The sequence below is a fragment of the Jaculus jaculus genome, chromosome 15 (assembly GCF_020740685.1).
Source record: "Jaculus jaculus isolate mJacJac1 chromosome 15, mJacJac1.mat.Y.cur, whole genome shotgun sequence".
Taxonomy (NCBI): Eukaryota; Metazoa; Chordata; class Mammalia; order Rodentia; family Dipodidae; genus Jaculus; species Jaculus jaculus.
In genome coordinates this window covers 32,547,347-32,553,959 of record NC_059116.1, presented here as the reverse complement: position 1 = coordinate 32,553,959, position 6,613 = coordinate 32,547,347, and positions in this window count along the sequence as shown.

Below are 6,613 nucleotides of genomic sequence, written 5' to 3'. Positions count from 1 at the left end.
GAGCTGCAAGAAGCAAATCTCAGGCCCAGGGAGGTCCAGGGGCTTTGGTTGTTCTGTTTCTGTTCAGCCTGCGCTTCTTGGTTTGTGAAGACTGAGAGCAAGGGAGAGTCAGGCGTCTATGGGGATGCGGCTCCACCACGGTGGCCTCTCTTCCCTCCAGCTGTGAGGGGAACAGAAACCTTCCCTTAAGTGGCTTCTTGTCAGGCATTTGGTCACAATGATGAGAACAACTTATGCACAAGCCCACGTGTGCATGTGTCAGTTTACAAATACCGTGTTTACACGTATTGCCTGCCAATACACCCATAACCAATCACCAGCATTATCTGCAAAATGGCATTCATTTGTGTAATTTTATTTTTGCAAAATGATAAGGTATTTTATAATCGTCTGTTTATTTGCTTTTTTTAATCTACAAAAGAAGGGGCAAAATTATCATCAGTAATTATAGACACTAAGTTTCTTCAGGCTACTGCTGTTTCAAGTATGTGGAAACAAAATTTAAAGAAGTCATAGCATATCAATGTTCATTATAGCTATTCAATCTTTATTGTATGTTTAAAACATTGCAATGATCACATTTATTGTAGCATACATGAAAAAAGTTTAAAAACTTATGCCATAATTTGTGATGAATATCTAGGAATGGCAATTTCCCATGTAACGTAAGTCTGATATGTAGAGTTCACTTATGGTTATTTAAAAAATGTAATGTGGTTATTCAAAAATTTATTTAGCCTCTGTATGCTCTTTCTCTCTTTTTTTTCTTTTTAAGATAGGATCTCACTCTGTAGCTCAAGCTAGACTATCTGAGCAATTCTACTGTATCAGCCTCCCTAGTGCTGGGATTGTTATTGTGAGCCAGCATGATTGGCTTGTATAATTTTTTTGTAACAGAGTTTATATATAAGAAATACTTGTGAAAGAAAATATAAACTAGCTGGGTGTGGCGGTGCATGCCTTTAATCCCAGCACTTGGGAGGTTGGAGGATCATCATGAGTTAGAGGCTACCCTGAGACTACATAGTGAATTCCAGGTCTGCCTGAGCTAGAGTGAAACCCTACCTCGAAAAACCAATGGAAAAAAAAAAAAAGAAAATATAAATTATTAACCAATCACAGGCTGTATTGAAAGACAATCCTCTTGTTAATAAGGTCTCTTATTGATCTGCAAATTTCCAGATGCTTCAACACATTTCAATATCATTTCATACAAAAATAAATATATAAATTAATGATGGAGTTTTGAAGGTCTCAAAGCTATTGTAATTTATAACTTTAGTTTACTGTAATAAAAGTACTCCATTTACTTTTTTCTTCTTGAACAAGTGTCACAATAATTTAAAAAAAATAATTGGGGACCACACTTAGCAGGTATCAAAAGATACTTAGAAACAGTATAGTATGGCAATAATAATAGAATTGTCAGCATGCCTAGTGATCTATGAGACACAAGAAAGACTAGAAATACATTTAAGTACATATGATAGCATCACTTTTATTTACTGACTCATTGTTTTAATAGTCAACTCATATTGACTAAGTGTTACGTTCCAAATAATGGATGGGTAGCCAGAAGTCATCAGAATTCTTGTATTTGACTGAACACTGGCATGGAGCACATCAGTTGTTAAGTTTATGGTTAATCATGACATGTAAAGAACTTTTGGTGGAAGTGTGAATTGATATTCTTAGTGAGAGGGAAATTTAGGAAAACTACTACCCCTTTTCAAAAGCCCATGCAATAGAAATATTCCAACTTTCTCTGCGTATAGATATTGTGTATGTAACATACACATACATTTTCATGTATCATTACTTAGAACAGAAAAATATGGAATTCAACAATGTGTGGTGCGAATTTATGAACATCGTTCAGGTTTTTGAGAAAAGAAGGTAGCTGTATATGCCCTGCCATCGAATGATACAGAAAACAAACCTATAGAAGAGTGTGACAGAACACATTCAGTGATAAGATCTTGGTGCCAAATTCAATCTTTGGGCATTCCATGGGTTGCAGTTGCCAACTTGGCTTCATTATCTACTCCCCCCCCTTCAATTAAGATTATGTATAGTTCTTTAAAGCTCAGAGTTTTTAAACTTTTATTTACTTATTTATTTTGAGGTAGGGTCTTGCTCTCACCCAGGCTGACCTGGAATTCAATATGTAGTCTCAGGCTGGCTTCAAACACACAGCCATCCTCCCATCTCTGCCTCCCAAATGCTGGGATTAAAGGTGTGGATCACCATGTCCGGCCTTTTAAACTTTTATTAAAAACTTTAATATATGAGTATGCTGAAAATAAGTAGTATTCCTTCCAGGTTATCTTCTTTTGTCACCCCTTCCCTGCCCTCATTCCACTAAGGGCCCTCCTCAGTCAAGTTGTCAGTAGTCACTGCGAGTTCATGAATGCACCAGTCAGTCTCTGGGGGAGGACGTGCCTCACTGTAAGGGTTCCCATCCTGTGGCTGGTACATTCTTTCTGCCCTCACTTCCTCAATGACACTTGGAGGGTGTGTTAGAAAATCCCTTCAGTACCATCTCCAGAGAGATGGAGGTAGACACAGAGGGGGCTCAAAAAAATCAAAGCAGAAAATAGAAGGCTGCCAGGAGCTCGTTATCTGCTTTTTAATGACTTTAAGAAGCTACACTTCCCTTGTTTTCTCTGTAATATTTCTTAGAATCTTTCTACTCGTTTGCATTATGATTTTTAAAAGCATGACAAGTTTTCCATAACTTTATTCCAGTGTCCATTCATCAAAAGATAATTTCTCCCGGAATGTATTTGTCACTGTGATTTATAGGAAGGTATCTTCTTGCTAAGAGTGACATTTGTGCTGGGTTTTGGAAGATCATTCCAAACGCTGCCCTCTAGAGGCAATGCTGCCTAGCTGCACTTGCTTTCAAGGTGCTGGAGAGATTTGAACTATGTGCTGAAGTTAACAAATCTGCACCATGTAGCCGATTCTGTAAATACTGGAGAAACAGAGGGATGGGAAGCAGTGTCTTTCTTCTCTGCTGCTCACAGCTTAGCAGACATGGTGTTGATGAGAACAAGGAAGGAGAGAAATGAGCAGGCAGGATGGGGTCACGGAGGAAATTTGAAACATAGAAGCTGAGAAGTAGCCACACTTGCAGTGAGTGTGGAGGGGTGAATGGGAGAAAGATGAGCAGACAGGGGAGCGGAATGGGCTCCAGATTAAGGAAACTGTTGGTACGGAGTGACAGAGGTATGAGAAAGCATGCCTTGTTTAAGAAACTATGACTATCTACTTCACTGCAAGTAACAAAAGCAAGAAGTCAAGAGCATTTAGTGTGAAAGAACTTGGACTAGCATGCAAATGGATTAAATGGAGCACTTAATTTTTTTAACTTAAAGACTTATTTTTGGGCTAGAGAGATGGCTTAGTGGTTAAGGTGCTTGCCTGTGAAGCCCAAGGACTCAGGCTTGATTCTCCAGGTCCCACATAAGCCACATGCACATAGTAGTGCATGCATCTGGAGTTCATTTGCAGGGGCTAGAGGCCCTGGCACACCCATTCTCCCTCCCTCCCTCTCTCTATGTCTAATAAATAAATAAAAATAAAAAACTTAAACAAATATTGTGGTGGTGCACACCTTTAATCCCAGCACTCGGGAGGTAAAGGCAGGAGGATCACCATGAGTTTGAAGCCAGCCTGAGAATACAGAGTAAATTCCATGTCAGGCTGGGCTAGAGCAAGACCTTACCTTGTAAAAGCAAAACAAAACAAAAAAATGTTTTTGAGTCTGAATCTCATGTGCTCCAGGCTTGGCATCAAAGTCATTATGTGACCAAGGGTGGCTTTGATCTCCTGATTCTCTTGCCTCTACCTCCCAAGAGCTGGGATGGATTACAGGTATGTCTCACCATTCCTGTCTTATGCAGTAGTAAATATGAAACATAAGGCCTTGTGCAAGCAAGTCTACAACTGAGATACATCCTGGCCCAAGTGAAAAGATTTTATGAATGTGTGTGTCTGTAGTTTTGTTTGGAATACTATATACATGATGGGTCAAATGAAACACTTTTTCTCTGTAGCACATATGTTTTTTTATTGAAGAAATATACAAAACACTATTACATTTAGTAATACATTATGACCAGAATAGAGGAAAATTTTAAAATCATTTTTCTAAGTTTACAAATGTTCTCATGTTCTCTTTTCTTTTCAGCCAAGACTTTTCCAAGAGATCCCATTTATTCATTTATTAATGCAATCTCAATGAGGAGTGCCATGGGGCAGGTGATATGACTCAAATATATGCTATTGTACTTATTTATTAAATTTTATTTCATGAGCTTCCAGGTTCAGTTTTCAACTATCAACACAATTCTATATCAAGTTTACTTCCTAAACAAAGCAATACCATAACTCTAATGCAGTGAAGGGAGACATTGGCTGATCCTTTATGTTTTGTTTGAGAAGATGTTCACAAGACAAGTTCAGTAGCTAACCTTGCATACAGACAATCAAGTCTCCTCGGCATGGTGGGAGACTTCTTGTTCACTGGTAACACAGAGGAGAAAGCGTAATGTTTGATCTTGAACCCTTCTTGTTCTTCATTTCCCAAATCTCACAGTGTTTTCAGTTTCAACCTAATGAGCACTTTACTCTTAAAAATTCACCAATTGTTTCCTACTCTTTTTTAAAAAAGAATTATAAGCCTAGCAGAATGGGCACTTCAAGAGAGAAATGCTCACTCTCATTCAGGATAGATACAGCGTAAGTTTGAGTGCATACAAGATGCTGAGTATCAAATGAACAGGGAACTGGGCTGCTCAACAGGTTTTGCTCAGTTATAGAGAAATTCAGCGAATCATGGCTGTAAGATCATTTGAGAACAATTACAAAAATATTTTAGGCAATTAACTGGTAATAATAGATAATGACTTTCTGGCATTACAGTATTTTAGTTACTCTGTACTTACTTTATATAATTTTACTTTGTAACATCTCTTTTTGAGGAGTTTTTCTTTTTGCTTCAGTTACAAAACAGTTAAATCCACACAGGAGACAAAATCAGACTTTATTTTATGCTGATGAAGTACTGTATTGTACTGGAACACTGCGTAGGGTATTTGGACGAGGTCTGGCAGTATAGCTAACGCGTGGTGTTTACTTTATCTTTCCACGTCTTAACACTTTGTCTGTAAGATGGGAGTACTAGTTTCAGATCATGTCTGATGTCTCACATTCTCTCATCGCTTTTTCACAAAGGAACAATAATAACAAAAGAAGCAAGAGGTACTAGCGTCACTTACTTCTATGAAGAATAAGCCTTGAAAAGAAGTGTTTCTCATTTACATTGCCCTCCTAGTCACATTATAGTCACTACTCTATAGTTTACATATTTTACAGGGTGAAATTAAACTCCCTTGCTGGAATTTCTTTTCTTTAAGCCAGCTTTATGTGTGCTAAACACGAGCAGTCTCTGAGTGTGTTCCCATTCCCTGCATTCGACATCCTCAGTGGTATTAGAGAGAGAAGCACAACTTGGCAGTGGACTTAAAATGCTTGCTAATTATTCTTGGTGGGAAATCAAGGTCATATCTCAGAATTTTAAGTCCAGAAATGAATTAGAAGGTTGATTAAGGCAGGAATCATGCCTGTCCTTTTCACTCCCATATTCAGGAGCCAACACTGACACTCAGTGCCTAGCAGCTTTTAGTAAATACACTTGGAAACATAAATAATTACAGATGTGCTTTGGTGGAAATAGATGAAAGCTCTGTGACTCAGGTCAATGATACTCTTAAACTGTATTTCATAATTATGTTGACATAATCAGCAAAAGTAGGACAATGCTAATACTTTCTCTGAGATTTGCTTTATTATACAGTTGCTTTTGCAATCCTAAATTAATGTACAGTTAATGATATAAATCAATAAAGTGCAATAAAATTTTTATGTAGATATGTATATTTCCTTTTGAGGAATAAGCTGCAGCTGACAAACTCTTTTTTACATACATAAACCATGGTCTTATGCTGTCTGAAGACACAAATTAGTTCTAGTCTTTGGACAAATGTTCCATATCCCTTTTCAATTTCCTTTCAGAAATGTACTGTTCATTTACTTTAAAAAATTATAACTAATTTTTGTGGCACTAGGGATTGAACGCAGGGCTTTATATGTGCTAGGCAAGCATTCTACTATTTGAGCTACCCAGACCCCCCCAAGCTCCCAATTTAATTTTTAACTGAAATATTTCTCTAAAGAACAATATGGCTGGAGAGTACAGATAAAACTTGTTCTCCAACTGCCAGTCACAAAGACATCTTAGTTTACAGGAACATTGCCACAGTCCTCATGACTGGTAGCAGTTTTTAAGGTATATGCTATTTATTAGACAGTATCAAAAGATACAAAACAATTTATTCTAGCTCTTTGGCTCGTTATTTTAAAAGACCAAGTAGAACACCAAAAGACTTATTGACAGCATTTAGCTATTTTTATCCACCAAAATCTATGATCAAAGAGCCACACTGAACTTAGAATATGTGAATGATTGTTGACTGCTAAAATACTAAATGTAGCACATTACACATCACTGATGAATCTATTGGTGATCATTAGGATATAAGACCTT